The sequence below is a fragment of the Erithacus rubecula genome (genome assembly GCF_903797595.1).
Source record: "Erithacus rubecula genome assembly, chromosome: 3".
NCBI lineage: Eukaryota > Metazoa > Chordata > Aves > Passeriformes > Muscicapidae > Erithacus > Erithacus rubecula.
In genome coordinates, this window is record NC_136689.1 from 76,026,335 (window position 1) to 76,044,236 (window position 17,902).

The 17,902-nt window shown below is 40.9% G+C and overlaps 1 protein-coding gene across 1 annotated transcript in view; it reads left to right on the plus strand.

The window, feature by feature from the left end:
- ANKH (ANKH inorganic pyrophosphate transport regulator) overlaps positions 1-17,902 on the plus strand; it is a 96,392-nt gene that overhangs the window by 1,431 nt on the left and 77,059 nt on the right. The window lies entirely within an intron of this gene.

A 17,902-nucleotide genomic window follows, 5' to 3' on the forward strand; every position in this document is an offset into this window, starting at 1 on the left:
TCCCCGCTTGCTGCGTTTGCACCGAGAACCGGTTCAGGGCTTGACGTGCCCATTCCTCTGCCCGAGCTGGTGCTCGTTTGCCGCTGCACTGGGGCGTGGGGGAATCTCTCCTCTCACATTTCGGTATTTGTGACAATCCAGGCCCCGTCTTGTGTTAGGCTGCACTATATAGGATCTGCAGCTACACTAGGTATTGCGCTCCAAATAGCTTTATCCTTGTCCTAAGTCACTAAGTTTGGCTAAGAAGAATAGATATTTGCTCCTGTGCTTCTTGGACAAAGATACCAGAAAATTAGTGGGTACTTTCCAGCATTTGTAAAGAAGAAAGTGAAAGGAAAAATAGTACAGTGGGAAAAAATAGCTGACATGAATCATATGTTTGTCATGGCTATGTCAATTGTGTTTTGATTTCTAGTCCTTTGAATAAACCTCGATACTAAAAAATACAATTCCATCTTTGTCTAACAACTATATTCTTTCCTACTAAGTCAGTCTTCTTTACAAGATACTGGGGGCAGAGGGGGAGAGGGAAGGGAAATCTAAATATAGAAATGACAAAGGGAAAGGAGATTTAAATGCTAATAACTATGCCATGTTAATTACATACAGTAGAAATTAAATTGAAAGCAGTGCACTCAGCAAACTGAGTATGACAGGTGCATTCATACAGTTTGCTTCATACAAGGTCAGCTCAATTCAAGGTAAATGTCAGCCTATTAAAAAAACATCCCCATGGCTTCAGTGTTCTCTGAACCAGGATTTCAAAAATTTGCAAGTGGTTTGATAAGTGAGGGTCGTCCTGTCTGGCTGGGTACCAGTGACAGGAGGGATGTTAATCTGTGCATGGTACATGTAAACACTTAAACGACTTTGACAGTGTTAGCAACAAAAATATCTTAGAAAATGTGTTTTGTTTGATAGCCAAGTCAGGATTGGCTTTTTAGGAGAGCTGGGTCTCAGCTGCCTGGGGAGATATTTAATCAAAAAGGGAGAAATCCAGCCTGCTGGACTCTAGCTTCTCTTAGGAGCAGAAACTGGAAAGAGTTTTTGTACCAGCCTTACCTACATGGAAATCAGGAAACTGAAGCAGGAACAAAGCTACTCCAGGTCTGAAGGGTTCCACTTATAGACAAGAGGACAGTGATTTTATTTGCCTCTATGTAATACATTAAGTTACTTTTTGCACTTGTACAATATTACTGTTGGACTTTGGAGGCTGAAAGTACATTGACTTGCTGAGCCAGTGACCTTTCTGCTTTACATTTTCAAGAAATGTAATAATTTTAATGTGAGGGATGAATGGAAGCAGCATAGAAGAATGGGTGTGCCAACAGATAACTGCAAAGGCTGCATTATCCCCTCCTGTAAATGTATCGTGCAGATAACGCAGATTTCTAAGAATGATAAGGGAAGTAAAATTTGCATGAAGGAGTATTACTTGCTCTGGACAATACTGTAAAAGAGACAGGACAGCTGCAGGTCAGACATAAGAGATGATGGTAAAAAAATTAAAGAGAGAATGGACCTTGTCTTCCATGGAAGAAGAAATGTGTAAGAAATGCTGTAAGTCATAAACCCTTTTGATTATGGTATGCATACTTTGCTCCCTCAAGTGGGGAGAGTATTTGGAAGTAGAATGTTCAAAGCAGAGCCTTCTTAGCAAAACATTATACTGTTAGATACCTAAGATTGAAAAGTGAGAAACAGAATGGCATCTTTTTTTCCCTATTACCTTGAGAGGCTTTTCTGTGTGTTGAGTTGTTGTAGTCAATAGCAAACATCGCTAGAAAATTACCAGATCCTTGGTATGCAGCTGCATTAAGCTACATTAAGGGAAATTTACATAGGTTAAGGCTGTCACCATTGCCCTTGGGATGGCAAGTGTGTTTAGTTTACAGGAAGTAAAAAATGCTGGTGCAGTGCTTAAGAACTAATAAGCTCAGCTCCTGAAGTCACTTCCAGAACTGCTACAGCAAGTGAAGAGCCTCCTGTTGATCCTGAACTCTAATCCAACAATGCCTTAGGACAAGGCTGTATTACAGAGTTACTCCAATCTAGTGAGCTGACCTCATTTCTTCACCTCATAAAGTCTCTCAGACAAATACCTGATTCTTCTTCCTCTACTAAAAAAATGTAGTCCTGATGCATGACCAGGTAAATTACGAGAATATTAGAGAGATAAACCTTTTCTAACTTTCTTGATTTCCTTCTGTAACCCATTTCCAGTTTATTTACAGTGCTACATGGCTTTTATGAAATTAAATACTACATACCTTTCTTCCTAAGAGTACCGCGTTCAGGAAAATAGTCTCAAATATTTTGGCTAAATGTTCCTTCTCCACTCAAATCTGTATCTGTGTGTCAATACTGTGTGTGTTCATGTGCACGCATCTATGTATATTTTTTTCCTCCAGGTATAAGCCTGCACACACAAATGTACATAACAGAGCATTTTCATCCCATGAGCTTGACACTGCCAGAAGAGAGGTGGTCTCTTTTATTCTGCTGTTGAGTGGAACTTTCAAATCTCAACATCTTACCCTGAGATTCACAATAATTACTGTTGTACATAGAGCTCAGTTATTGGAGAGCAAAGTTTGCATTAAAAATTCTTGCTCCCTTGAAAAATGTTGGATGTACTTGCTTAGAAATAAATAAATAAACGTGATGGAGGGCAACACATCCTCAAACAACTCAACCAGTGAATAACATCATTGCTACCCTGTGGGCTCAGAACTCCATCACCACCCACACCAGTTTTCCTTTTAACACAGTTCCAGAGCTGCTCACATATATTCTGGTGGCCTGACTTGTAAGTGTGCACTTGCATCAGCGTTTTTACAAAGGGGGAAAGCTGAGGCATGCATGAATTCCCTCACTTTGTCAGAGGCGCAGACTCAACCCTAGGCAGCGCTAAATACAGTTTGCAAGGGTGGCTGGGGACACTCTCCTATGCTCATGGGGTGGAAAGGCCATGCAGAGAGCAGCATTTGGATCTCAAGACCTGTTTGCAGTGGTCCCTTATTTATCAATGGGAACACTGGGAGGTTTTTTTTGCTTGGAGTTTGTTTAACTCTGTGGCTATCATGCAGCCAGCCCCCAGTCATTAGATTGCCCTGTCAGTAGCTGTTGGCTGGGCAGCTCGGCCTGCCAGCATAACTTAGGTATGCAGACAAGGTGCCCAGTGGCTTGTGGGCCCTTGGAAACTAAAACCGAGCAGGCACAGCCCTGCTGCCGCTTTCTCCAGAGGTCACTCAAGTGCTCTGATCCCTGCATACATTCCCATACATTGCACATGTTGTAGTGCTTGATATCCAACAGATGAGCCATAAAGGAAATGCTAAGTGTTTTGGATTCCAAAATATGTTGCAGTAATTGCTGTTTTCTTTCTTGTATTTGATTGGTGTTTTTTTGGTCTGTTTTTTTAACTTAAAAAAAGAAAGTTGCCAGAAAAGGAGAACAAGTCATGAATAATGTATCAAAAAGAATTAGTGAGCTTATTGTCTACCCATGCCATTTGCAAACTTGGTAGGGGGTTAAACATTTTGATTAATGCCTTCTGAAGCTTGGTTTTGGGGTAAGCATTATTGTCTGGACATTCAAAACAAGTAATGGGAGAGTTCACATTCCCAGCTGTTCACCAGGGATTTGCGCCAAGTTGTGTAACCTTTCCACGGCATAGTTTCCCTGCCTTTGAAGTGTGCCTAGACACCTACCTGTATGTAGATGTAATGAAAATTCATGTGTCAGAAGCACTCTGAGATGAGAGGTGATGTATGAGTGCAAAGTACTCCTGTTATTGATGTTGTAAGAGGTCAGGGACTCATTTAAATTGTGTAGGACTTCAGTACCATATAAACATGAAAGCTAACAACGTCCTGTAATTGGTGTACAACATGACTGTATGTTATTACCACAACTGCATTACTAATGATGGAAATGTCCTATTTATTTTAAATAAATATGAACTACATAGCATTTTAAATTAAAATTAAATCATGTTGAAGAAAGAAACATATACAGAGTATGCTGTCAACAGAATTTGTTGTTGTTGTTGTTATTATTTTCCATGGCATTGTTTTGAAGTCATTTCTCTTGCAGAATTTCCAAGCCAGATAGCCGGGGAAATAGCTAGCAATGCCCATTGAAATATATCTAACTTTCCTGTTTAGAGTGAGCAAATCCTAGTGAGACCCTCTATGAAGGATTAAAAACCCAACCACACACACCTGAAGTAGTAACTTTCAGGGTATATACCTCGTTCCTGTCTCCAGAGATTTTTTTGTAAGCAGAGCAGCTTTACTTCCCCATGCGTGCCAGCCTGAGCCCTCCAGCCCTGGCTCCTACATAGTCATCTGCCAAGCACTGAGGGTTTTCACACCAGGGCTAGGTGGGCTCTAGGCCACGTGGGCAGCTCTTGAGACTGCCCAAGAGATTAATTAGGCTTATAAGTCTGTGTTACTGCAGCGGTCATTACACACCAGGCACTGCATTCACCACTCACGCAGAGCATTTTTTGCTGGCATTTCACAGCAAGCAGTGCATGCTGAGATCTGGGAAGAAGTCAAAGATCTCATAAAACATTTGCAGATAAAAGCCAAATCTCAACAAAGCGCTAATGTTCTTAAAGGTGACTAAGACTTACTCCTGGCTGCTAAGCCAATATCTATTTGCATTTTATAGCACGCAGGGTACAAAATAAACAGGTTAGGAAGAGCACTGGGGCTATCACCACTGGAGATTTCACATGGTGCTAGAAATTTTGAGAATGAACCTGCACTATTAATGAGGTGTCCATTCCCTGCAGTGCTCCATGTTGCTGTAGTGTAAAATGCAGAACTTGAGCTAGGACCTGTCTTGTCAGTACCTTTCCTTTTTTTTATCCTGCTCTCTCCTTCTTTCACAAAGCCATCCAGTTCCCTGTCTCCCACCTCCCATGGCTATGTCAGCTCAGCTCTAAGGACTTCTCTGGATTTTCTTATGCTTCACTGTTGAGAACAGGCAGGTTTTGTACTTTGTGATAACCATTAAGCACATCTGAAAGGAATTTGCTATCTATAGAACTGTAGAGAGAGCTTATTTCCAGGACAGGTTGGAAGGAGGCGGGGGAAATAACTTCCATGCAGCACCAGCCAGCCACTTTTATATGATGTAATTTAATTAATCTCAAAACTGTAAATTCAGATGATATTTTCACACCAGGTTGCTGAAAAATAAAACTTTGAGGTCTGTGGGGTTGAAATGATTCTTCCTGCCAGCAGACTAACTCATGCAGTGGGCGACAAGGAACACTTACAACTTCGCCAAGCAGTCCCAGTTCCCAGTCTCCAGGCTGGAGGGCCCTCACTGGAGATACTCCAGTCATAATATCATGAATATCCCCTGAAAAAGGTGCATGGGGTAACCAAATACTTCTCATGCTTATTTCAGAGATAGGGAAATTGTCTTCTTCTCCCTGTGCCAGTGAAAATCTAGAAGACTAAGCATCATGAATTGAAACCAGGAGTTAAAAATTCCCCAAGTCTAGTTTTAAAACATGGATTCAAAACTGGAATTTTGAAAGGGGCTTGAACCACTGTATTCTGCATCATGTTGAGAAATCCCTGAAGTACAACTTCTGGTTGTAAAGTGAACTGACCATTTGCTTTGTTTCAGGGCTTTTCTTGTTTATTTCTTTTTGTTGCCATTTTCCAATACCAAGAAAGCTGATTTCTCTTCACATTTGCTTTGGTCTGAACTGGTTTCTTTTTAATCATTGCTCACTTTGCTGCTGCCTGAAGACCTTGGTTGTGTACAAAGGCTTATATGACCAATATTATGACTAAAGTGTCTTTTTATATTTAAAGAAGACGTACACTCAAGACTCCAGCTCTGAAAGTGCAGATTGATCTAGACAAGACATTTCTCTTTGCGAGTTTCGTCAGTTCTAAAATAGTGATGTGTTTCACAAGGCAGTTACAAAGTATATTCCTTCATATTTGTAAAACATGGATGTAAGTTGCTGTATAAATAGAAAATTTAAATATCTGCCAGCTCATGCAGAAAACTCATGCATAAAACTGAGCAATTCCAAACAGATTTTGCTTTGCAGCTAGTTTGAGAAATCTGTAATGTTTTTAAATAACAGATATTACTGCTGAGCTCAATTCCAGTTTAAATGACATATCAGAACAAGTCTCTCTTAAAAATATATGGGTAATTTGTAACTATCTTTTATTTTAACAAGCTAATTTAATCAGCCATTGCTACCTCATGCTCTTTGTACTTGGAAATGTACAGATTTTGGGGTGAGGGAAAGGAATGTTAATATGCAATTACATCATCAGATTGCACTTCTTTCTGCTTACTTGATTTTCTGCTGACATGATATGCTGTACCTATGGTTTAGACATCACCACTGTCTTTCCAGATAACCATTATGACTAGAACATTAAAAAAGAACCACCATAAGAGATTGTAAATGACCTGTGCACTTCAGTGTCTGAAACAGCAGAGCTCTGCAGTTTTTCCCATGTTCTGTCTCCTTTATGGTATCACCCTCTTTTCAGGTTTTCCACAGGATGTCACTACCTTGCTATAAAGTTTTTTACATGTGCACTTTTTCTTGATGAGTTCCCTCCCAATGTGATGCAGAATAAAAGAGCCTGTGTGAAACATTAACTAAGAATAATTCCAGGTGTAAATATGCATTTTGTTCCAAAGAGGGCTGAAGTAGAGCATTGTTATTTGCAACAGCACAGTTGATTTCCACAGCTTTTGCAAGAGCACTCTAAAAAAGGACAAAGGAAAAATACTGGAGAGTAAGGAGAAGTTTGTTGAAAATAAGTGTCAGAAGGGCGTGAAATCTCAAGTGCCATTAGAATTATTTTCCCAGAGATGATGCAAAAAATTCCCTGTTCCTGTTTGGCTGGAGTGTTACTGTTGGAGAAAGGGTGGTCACTGTTGCCCAGTACATCCAGTTTGCTTTACTGATGTAGTGGTTCAGCAAGAGTTCAGCTTTCAGTGTGGGAAGTGAATCAACTACAAGACACTACTTATTTTCAAGTGTTTGTATTTCTGCAGGTTTTTTCAACCCTTTTCAACTTTTGCAGTCCAAAAAAATTTCAGTGCAGAGAAAATTCACATGCATAGGAGCTGGAGAGCATACATGGTTTTATATTTCTTCATTACTTGCTTCCAACACCTTGTAAACATTTGCAAAGGTACGGGGTTCCATGGGGCTGAAAGCTCACTGAACCAAAAACTGAGAACTGTGCCTAGTCTGTTTTCTACAAAATACATTTGAAAGGCTTTTGGCTGGGATATGGTCTGTTTTCTGGCCTTCTTACCTGTGCTTTGCACGTGAATTGGTGAATGAAGTCAGATGCAGGCTGCACTTGAGCTTTAATGTTCTGGCATGATTCTTGCCCGTACTGCTGAAGAGTGCAGTGGTGCCTGTCAGCCAGAATTGGTTTTTTTTCTTCATCAAGTCAGATGTGCAGCTTGTAGGTGTAAGGGGTGCAACCACATCACCCAATGTTCTTCCCTTGTTTTTTTAAAGATGATGTTTGACATCTACTTTCCTGAAAATGCAGAGTTTATGTCTAGATTTATTGGATTCACTCCCTACTCACCCTCCTTCTTCTGCTGCATACCAATGACCAATATCTTATTTTTATCACCTATGTGTTAGTATACAGTGTCTGCTGCTGTTGTACCTATGGGTAGTTAAGAAGCTCTTAGTCCACCCCTGGCATCTTCACTCCTCAAGGCAAAGGCTTTCCTTGACACAGCTTACCAATGTGCTCCTAGAGTTTGGCAGCCTTTGAACTCAAATCTGCTGTCCTGCAAATGGAAGGCAGATACTTGAACAAGTCCATAATTGCCATTTCCTCTGTCAGCATCGTACCAATTTAAAACCTTTAGACCATTTGAAAAGAAAATGAATGTTAGCAGCATTACAGGGGTGGGAGACACTTCACATTTTTTGGTTCTGTTGAGAGGGGAAAAAATGTCAGTTACGCAAGAGGAAAGATTATAGAAGTGAAGCATTTATAGCTTGGATGGAAAAGAGAGTTTGATAACCATCTGCCAGTTGTATGAACTGTGGTGTGGTCATAAAGGAGAGGAAAGGGGAAACGAGGTTGGCTAGGTCACTGCTGTGGAGAAGAATATGGGCAGGAGCATTGAGAGAATTGGGGTGGTGGAAACACAGTTTAAACTGAAAGATTGCCAGATGATTTTCCAATTAAAAAGCAGAAGTTTTTCCCTCTCACATTTACTATCCTCTAAAATGTGGCACAAAGAGTGCTGACCTTTAGACAGCATTAGATGGTGGTGGTGGTGGTGTTTGAATTCAGTGAGTTATCAAAAAAAAATAGTGTTGAGGTCACTGTAAAGTGCTGTACATAATGGGTCAAACCTGAAGACCACATTGTCTGAGCTTGAGAACCACAATCCTCCTCAAGAGCCATTCAGTGCACTCTAGGAAGGGCACTCTAGTTATGGGCTGTTACTAAGGTAAAGTGTGAAAAACCTGCAACTCAGAGGTGAGGAATTTGTTAATAATGGGCGGTCATGATACAGTTTTCTCACAGCACCCTGTTTTTCACATGCTGCTTCCCAGATTCAGCATACAGAGAGCACTTGCTAGGGGAGAAGTCAGATCTACCTAGCTAGTAGAAGTATTGACTGTGAATCTTTGTCTGTTTCTTCTAGAAGCATTCACTGGAGGCAGCATGCCCTTTGCTACCTGAGTGAGCAGTAAGCTGTGTTAGGGTCTCCCTGGCAGAGCCGGGGAGGGGAAAAATCCAAGCAAAATGAGCTTATCAGAATGCAGGAACCTTTCCAATATGAGGGAAGTAGTGTTGAGATGTCCTCAGTGTGGATGTAAGGGAGATCTTAACTCTGTTTTTTAGCTGGAGGCTTGCTGAGGTTTTTAAAGGCATAAGCTGTGGTGAGACAAGTATTGGCAAGCACAGGGAGGTTTCAGTCCTGTGGTCCCATATGGTGCATGCCCACAGCCCTGTACCCTTTCTTGACCTTTCTCACCCTTTCTTACTGCCTTTCCAGTTCAGTTCTTTGGGTCCTGTGCTTGGTTGTCCCATGGGTGCTGGAGTGTATTAGTTACACAGACTTCTCTGTGGCTTTGTTACCAGACTGCAGCTGCAGTGCAGCACCTCTTCCTGATTGCTGCCAGAGACCCCATCCATTTTTCCCTCATCCAGCTGCTGGCTTGGGTAATTCATTCCGTCAGTCCATCCCCCTTCCTCCTCCACTGTGGCATTTTGGACAGGACTTTGAACATTAGAATTATTTGTAACCCGCTCAGCCCAAGAGGCCAGCTAAGAAGATGAGCTCAAACCAGCCACCAACTCTGCCCAACAGAAGGGATAATACCAGGTGATGTACTTGACATCTCTGGTCATTTTCCTCTGCACTTAGTAGCACATAACAACTGGTAATGTGAGCCTCCAAATTTAGTGTGACAGCACTGTCAGTTTCCCCTGTAGTTATGTTGGGCTATAACGATTTTGCAGTCTTAAGCATTCACTTTAAAAGAGGACGAAAATCCAAACTGTAATACATTTTTCAGCACATTAAAACACCAAAGGCAGTGATCCACTGAAAGCTTTTTTTGACACAGGAAAACACATTTTTTTCACGTGCTTCTTAAGACACACATGCACATGTATGTGGTGGTGTTGTGAGCAGGAGACTGCCTTTATAGGAGCATTATACACCAAGTGGTGCTAAAGTACTGTCTTCATTGCTACTGACTTGTATGCAAGACTAAATGGTGAAAGAAATAAGGAGATGGGCTGTACCTGCTCATGTACCTCACTTGTGGCTTATATTTGAGGCCACCTCTGGTTACCTGCTGCATGTGCAAATGCTGTTTTGTTTTTGAATCCATGGTTTTGTACATGGATTTTAACTTTTCGAAATGTGACCTTGAGAGCAGTCCTGATCACTGCACCACTGTTCTTTATATACTTGTGGGCAGTCATTTTGCTTCAGAGTGTTTTATTTCAAAGCATGAAAGCATGACGACCTTTCAGCATTCAGAGTCTCGTTCTTATGAGCTTTCTGAGATGCAGTCAACGGTCTGCTGGTCAGGACATGCTCCAGCATTGTAAGAGTCTTGGGAAGAGCTGTCGTCAGCAGTGCCTTCTGGATCTAGTATGTAAGTAGTCTGGGTTTTTTCTGCTAAAGCTGTGCAGAGGCCAGTGTTTCTCTCTTTAAGTAAATTCATAATCAATCACAGCAGATATATCCTGCTTGGCGTTTTTTTTTTAATTTTAGGCTTGACCTGTCAGTGAGCTTTGAGTCGCTGTCCAGAAAAAGCCAGTGTTGTTGTGGGCTAGCTTTTCCAAATCACAGCATGCCGTTTTTTGTCAGCTGCAAGCTCCTACCACTTTGTGGGTGGTTGCATCACTGAGGAGAAAATAGCTAACGAAGGCACAATCATTGCCTCGGGACTTTGTCAAGAAAACCTCATGTGAAGTTACACTTCTGTGACTTGGAGCTCCAAGGGTTTGGTCATGCTTGCAGATGTGGGGTCTGTTGTGTTCTGTGTGCATCCAGAGATGAGTAATGAGTGCTAAGAAAGGGGTTCAGCTGTAGCTGAAAGGAAAAGGCCTTGGCTTTAGAAACACCACCACATCCCAGAAGTCCTGGGTCATGAAAGCTTTCCACGGCACTAGAAGGGCTGAAATGCTCCAGTCAAAGCTACTGCGGGGCCATAATGTCATCATTAATATCTTGCTGAATAACAAACCAGAAACTTTTTCCTCTGTCATTCTACTGAAAGTCCAAAGTAGACAAAGGAGGCATGCCAGTGCAAGTTTAGCTTAATGAGAAGTCTGTCAAGTTCTGTATTGACACCAGCATTGAGAAGAATGTTAAATCAATACTTGTCCAGATGGTGATAAAGAATAACCTGTGCTTAACTGTAAAAATAAATAGAGGAAAAAATATGACTCACTAATATCCTTGACCTTTTTTCAAAAGAGAGAATAGTAACAGCACATGAAACCATTAGATATGAACACAGTCTCTTGAGAATTCTGAGTATGGAGTGCCATGACAAGAAAGAACCAAATTGGCTGGACAGGAAAGTGGTTCTGTCTGCAGCCAGAAGAACAAAGAATACTTGAGTTTGTTGTTTTGGGGATTTTTCACTCTTACTACACTTAGAGCATTAGGGAGCCCTAAGCACTGTTCTACTTTGCTGTTGACACAGCATAGGGGTGAGGGATGCACTGAGAGGTTGGAACAACTACAATAAAGGATTAATAGCTGTTTTGCAAGAGGTTACTATTGCAACTTCTGGGAGTTGGTTTCAAAGGCAACTGCAAACATGAGTGTCTCTGATTTGCTTTCCATGAAGAATCGTGCCTCTATAGTCTCTTGACATTTAGAATCAAATACCTCTACACATTCCTTCTTTCTGTTTCAACCAGATAAGATTCTATAACCTCAAATCTTCTGCGTATATCCCTTTGTTTTGCAATTCCTTTGTGAAAGAAAGAAAACAACCATTGAGAAAGAGAGAAACAGGATATAAAAATAGGGAGCTGCCCTCAATTCAATTCTTTTTTTGTCTTCCACTGAATCCCTGCGTGGCAGTGCAGTGATGCAGCACCATAACCAACAGTGTGGCATCTGCAGCCTGCCAAGCTGAACCCTGAAGGATCAAGCATCATCAGTCTCATATTTTACTGTCTGTTTTTTGGCTCTTTGTTTATACATATTTATTTAAGACGGGATTTTTTTGTTTTCAGCTCTTGTCTGGGGCCTCCCGTGCACTGCTGTAGTTGCTGGCCCTGGACAGCTCCTGGCCCTTCACCTTGTCATCCTGCCTCCTATTTACTGCCCTTTTTTTTTACTCCACAGTAGTCTGTAAGCTTCAAATACTGCTCCTGTTCTGTCTCCTCTGCTTTTCCTTTTCTGTGCCTGTCCATAGGCTGCCTCCAAGGCACATCCATTGCTGTTTGCAGACAAGCAGCCCATGGTAAGTACGGCAGCAAGGTGCCCACTGCCTGCCCCAACAGATTCCTTCCTTGCAAACAAGAGGCCCAGCTCAGCAAAAGAAATGCTTAATTAGAAATATTCTTTATTTTGTAGGATTTAAATGTAGGCCTCAGTTCAGCTGATGTACAGGAATTTATCTCATGTGAGACAGCCAGACTTCAAATTAAGAATGTGAGCTTTGTAAAGCTATGAGACTTTTATCTATCAGAGGATCAGTGCTTGCTGCTTCTTCCTTCAGACATGCAGTTGTGGTCTGGTTCAGATACTTTTTCTCTAGGACTGGCATGGCTGTGACTACTTCACCACTTGACCTGTGGCTCCCTCTCCTCCTCACCCAGGTGGCATGTTTTGAATTCCTGCTCAACATGATGCTATGTAGGGGAAGCAGTGAAGTTTTTGTCCCTGCATGCTGATGTCTGATGACACAGGATAAATGCCTAGTGTCCTCATTGGTGGCTTTTTTCAAAGAACCTACAAACCAAGGTCAGAGTGATTATTCTCACTAAGTCTTAAAGCCAATTTCTGGATCACAGACAAGAATAACATTGCCTGCATTCCCCACATGCCTGTTCATCCTGTTGTTAGGTCTCATGGCTGTGGTTAGGTCTCATTGCTCCTAAAAACAGGAATGTTTTCTTACCTGCATGGCCAGAGATAAAGCTGTTGGAGTGCTGAGAGAATCTAATCTCAGCAAAGCCCCTTTTGGATCAGAGAGCACTTCTGCTCTTTGGTGTATTCTTTCAAAGACAATCCTTTGAGGAAACCTGGGAGAAGCATGTCAAGCTCAGTCAGTTGTTCATGGGCATGATTATAACCTGCAGAGAGATCCAGGTGTTGCGAAGGTGCTCGCTGTAGGCTTCAGACAGAAACGTCCCTATTGTGAACCTGTGCATTCCATCAGGGACTTTGATGTTCATGACCATTTTTAACATTATAAATATTTTTTAAATGCTATATATAATTTGTCTTCAGACATTTTCAGGTCATAACTAAACTACTATGCTTGTTCCAAATTAGGGATGGATGTCATGAATAACACAGTCAGACCCATCATACGTTCTAAATTAAACTTGTGCTGAGCCAACATTGATCTTAAGACTCTTTCTGAAAATCTCCCTGCCTTACAGATATTGCTGACAGTTTTGCTACAGAGGTTGATAATGAAGAAAAATATAAATCAGAAGCATGGAAGACAACTGTATATTGGGAGGACTCAAAACGTGCAACTAGGAGAAAGCATTTTGAATAAACAAGTTAGTGAAATAACAGCTTCAGTAGCATATAGGTTTTGGCTTGCCTAGCACTCTTAAAAGTTCAAATTGTAAACCTTTAATGTTGCTAAAGCAGAGTTGTCTTCTAATTAATATAGATGGATGTTTCCCTACCTAGGCATTGCAAGCTGCCTGAAGTATAACCACAAAAGGGCTCCTTGTTTTCTTGGGTGGGGGAAGAGGAGTTATGAGAGTAACATAAAGATCAGAAGATAGAAGGTCTTGGAGGATTTATCTGATGACCTGTCCTCCAGCAGTGGTAGTGCATGCTCTAAGTGAGATTTCACCTGGGATACTTTACACAGTTATGGCCATACATACTTAAGGCAGGTCAGTTCAAATTTGTTCAAAAGATTAGGAAAAAGCAACTCCAGCTATTAATTTCTCCTTTTTTTTTTTTTTTTTTTTTTTTCCCATTATCTTATCAGAGAAGGTGAAATGGAAAGGTTTTGGTTTCTGTAGCCCAGCAAAGAAAGGTAGAGCATGATTAAGGTGTTTGTCTGTGAGGGAGATGGGATCATGTTTTCTGATGGGAAGATGGTAGCCTACCTGCAAACAAGAGGAAATTGAGTAGCAACATATGACTGTGAGCAGACAATGAGTGCTTTTAAACTGGAAATGAGGAGGGCTCCCAGCTACCAGAGGAATGAGACTCTAGAAAGAGCAGGGTCAGGAAAGCTGAACAACTTGTTTTGAAGATTGCATTAATGAAAGTCATGCTATTGCAGGTGTGCCTGGAGCAGCACAAAGGACTGAAGCCTACACCCCTGAAGTAGTTTCCATTCCCTTTGTGAAGGGAAGGTAGTAAAAACTTCTTAATCTGAATATTCTGTGGTTCTAAAATGCTTGTTTTCAATATTTCTACTTTTTTTAAACTGGGTTTTTAAAATAGGTCATTGCTTACTTGAGACATTCACAAACCCTGTTCTCCCATAGGAATGATTTCCCAAAAATGGAAGGTGTCCCCTCAGCCAGGGACACAGAGGCAGGGGGCTGCTTCTGCAGGGCTGACATTGCTGCCTCTGCTGCTGGCACTGGTGAACAAACAGAGCTCTGTTCATTTTCTGCTCCAGCAGAACGAGCAGGGGGCGGGGAATGGGACAGAAGCAGGATGAGCTCGGGGATGGAGGTTGCTCAATAGAATGAGAAAAACATAATGAGAGAAGACAGTGTATATTCAGTTTCATAAAAAAAATAATTTAATTACACATGTTAAACAAAATTTGGAAGGGTTTGCTAATGCCCTTTTATTGTGTTCACAGGACAGCTTATCTGTTCATTTTTTCTGTTTTGCATGCTAATGATAAATCAAAACTGATGATCTTGTCATTGCCATTGACCCTGATTTAGGAAAATCTAAAAACATGAAATACCTTCCCTTTTTCTCATTGCTTGTGTCTTCTCCCAGCATTCCAAATAACAAGCTGCTGTTGTGATATGAAAATCCTTTTAAAGACTGAAGCATCCAGACTATTGAGAGCACTGGAAGAGACATGCTTGTCCTCTGTTTGCCACTTTGAAAGTCTCAGTCTGTATATTTCCATCCATTTAAATCAAGTTATTTGGTCCTTCTGAAAGCAAAGCAACCATTATTACAGTAGTGAAAAAAAAATCTATTACAAGTTTTACAAGACACAGTACTTTCAAAAATGTGGCATTTTAGAAGCGTGGGCATTAAATTTGTTAGCCTCTGCATGATTGGGCTACTAAGAAGCCATATTGGTGTTGTTCTAGGAAGCTAAAAATGTGATTTTAAAATGGTTTTTGTACTGTCACTAGAACAGTGCATGATATAAGAACAAAGGCTGAAACACAAAAGTCTTAATTCTGTGTTTGAGAGATTCTGCATTTTCATTTGGGTAAGTTGAGGCTGAGGGAAGAGGGACTTTCATTTCACTGGGACTTTGGGATTCTTTTTAGCTTCACCACAGACATGCAAACGTAGCGATACACGCGATTGTTTGAGCACCGATGAAGCACAGGCCTGATAGTCTGCTGACAGCAAGTGGAAGCAAAAGGCCAGACCATGAGGTGTGTCCTACCTGCTCTGACCATGATTTGGCCCTACACCTTCTTCAGCCTTGCTGAGGAGGAGAGAGGGGAGGCAAAAGGTTTGTCTCACTCTGTCACTACTGTGTGTGCAAATAGGTGAATCCTCTCGGCTTTATAAAGGCTGTTGATTTTTTTTTCCCACAAATAAAGTGGCAGATCTGTTTACTTGATACTTACATTCTAGACTCAGGAAGGTTGAAATCTCCCTGCAGCATAGCTATTCCCTTTTCATCTCAATGATCACTCCTCATTGCTAGACTAATGCATGGGAAAATGGGTGCAAATTTGGTATCTCCCTAAATATCTTCACTCCTTGAATGGTCATGATGATCCCTGTAAACAGAAGGTAGCAATGCCCTTAGAAAGTAGAAAACGGGTTTTCTTTCTTCCCCAGTCTTTTAAAAAGACTGGTGTTTTTAATTCACTCTTGGTAGTGAATTAGGAATTTGCTGTATCATTGTTAACTAAGCAGAATAAAAAGTCTGGAAATAGAAATGGCCTCAGTCTGTGCAGATAGATGTCAGCTGTTGCTCAATGTCATTATGAAACTGTGGAGTCATCAGAAATAGTCCCCACAGGGAACGTGAATACTGGGCACAATGCTGGGTTTCCAAACTGAAAACAGAGAGACAGAAACCAGGGTTAAAGAAAGGAGTATCACATGACATAAAAGCAGCTCCAGTTCTCTTTGGCTCACTGGAAGTGCTTGGCTGTCTGTAATATCTGATACCACAGAAAAGATACATGAAGATCCATGACCATTAAGTGCACTCTTAATCCAAGATGGCCTGTAGAGTTTCCCTATGCTTAGTGGGAACTTTCTCCACATTAACATTGAAGCCATGCAAAAACATGACCTTAAAAGTGGACAGGAGGAGGAGATTTAGGAAAGGATAACTTATCTTGTTAATGACACCAAGGAATAAGACACTCAAGAGAAATCCAATAGCTTCAGCAGTAAAGGTCCTGTTAGCACTGTCAAGGATGAAAAGGAAAGCCTTTAAGAAAAAGAGGCAATAAATTTGCTTTCCAACTCCTTTATCACACATTACATAAAAAAGCTTGAGGGAACAAGATCTTACAATTGGAAAGAGTCTTAATGGCCCAAAACTCAGCCTAGATATTGGAACAAAAGCTATAGTCATCACATTTCTTTGCTTGCTGGACAAAGAACTTATTATGTAAAAAGCAGAATAAAACTCAAGAGCCTGGGATATGCCAATAAGCAAACCTCCCTTTACTCAGGCAATAAAAAAACCAGATCAGGAGAGAGGGCTAAATGCAAGACTTCAAACAGCAGCCTGTTAACCCATCAGACCAATGTGGGTTTGAGATGGAGATCTATCAGTTTTTCACCTACAGGAAATGGCACCATCTGTGCCCTTTGGAGTTTCACTTGTGACATCAAAGCCAAAGATTCCACAACTGTCATCAGAAGTTAGTGCTGTTGTAAAAGTGAGGGGTATCTGCTTACTCATATAACATGATTCAGCTTCTTTTGCTTCCAGTAATGTTGAAATCACTGCTGAGTGCCTGTTTCATAGTACTAGTCATGTTTCAGAAGAGAAAGAATAGAGAAGTTAGTAGTTGAAATACTTGCTATTGTGTTAACTGCCTCAACAATATTTCTGTATCACTTGTTTGCCATAGGCAGAGATATCAGGAATGAAGGAGAAGGTAGCTGGCACTCATTACTGACAAAAGAGGAGACTGTGTGAAAAAAGTAAAGTAAAAATACTTATGAACTAATACCAGATAATCCTAATGAGGCTTCAGGATGTCAACTGTAGAAAGCAGCAGCCAAATCTCAGATTTTCATGAAACTTAACAAAATAAGACTGGTCTTTATTTGTAACTGAAGGGTACTTCTGTGAAGAAGTCATTGGTATTGTTATAGTAGGATGCAGAGCTCCCAGGAGAGATAAGGAAACCACTGCATTTTCCTTCACTGGATACCCAGGGAGTGCTATCTTTGATGCCTCCACTGGACATAACTTTTTCCCACTGACAAGAGGCTACTGCTGGGAAGAACAAGCTCAGACCTGAAGAACAAAAAGCTGGTTTTCACTATACAGATGTGTGAAATGTTTTCTGGGAATAAAGCTCAGATCAAGCTGATCCCTCACAACATTAATCCCATGAAAATGAAATTTAAGACAGTGATTCAGGCAAGCTTCTCTTTGAAATGAAATCGAGAACTGTTCTCCATGAATAGTTCTATTTTGCACAGTTTTCTCTAGTGACAAATGTTCATGTTACCTGCAGAAGAATAACAATACTTATAGCTGACTATACCCATTCTTAGCACAGTTGAAGGAGGAGGGCTAGTTAAGGCCATGAAACAGGCTGCTCTGAAGCTACAGCTACATTTTATCTTCCTATTTTAAAAATACATAAAGAACCAATGTTTCAATATTGTATTGTCTATTGTATTTATTAAACTAATAGCAGGAATGGAAAGAAAAGCATTAGTCTAGCCAAATCCACCAACAGGTAATGAACAAGCTCAGACAGCTCAAAACTGTGGAGGCTATACAAGAGCTGTAGAGAGCAAGGAACATCAT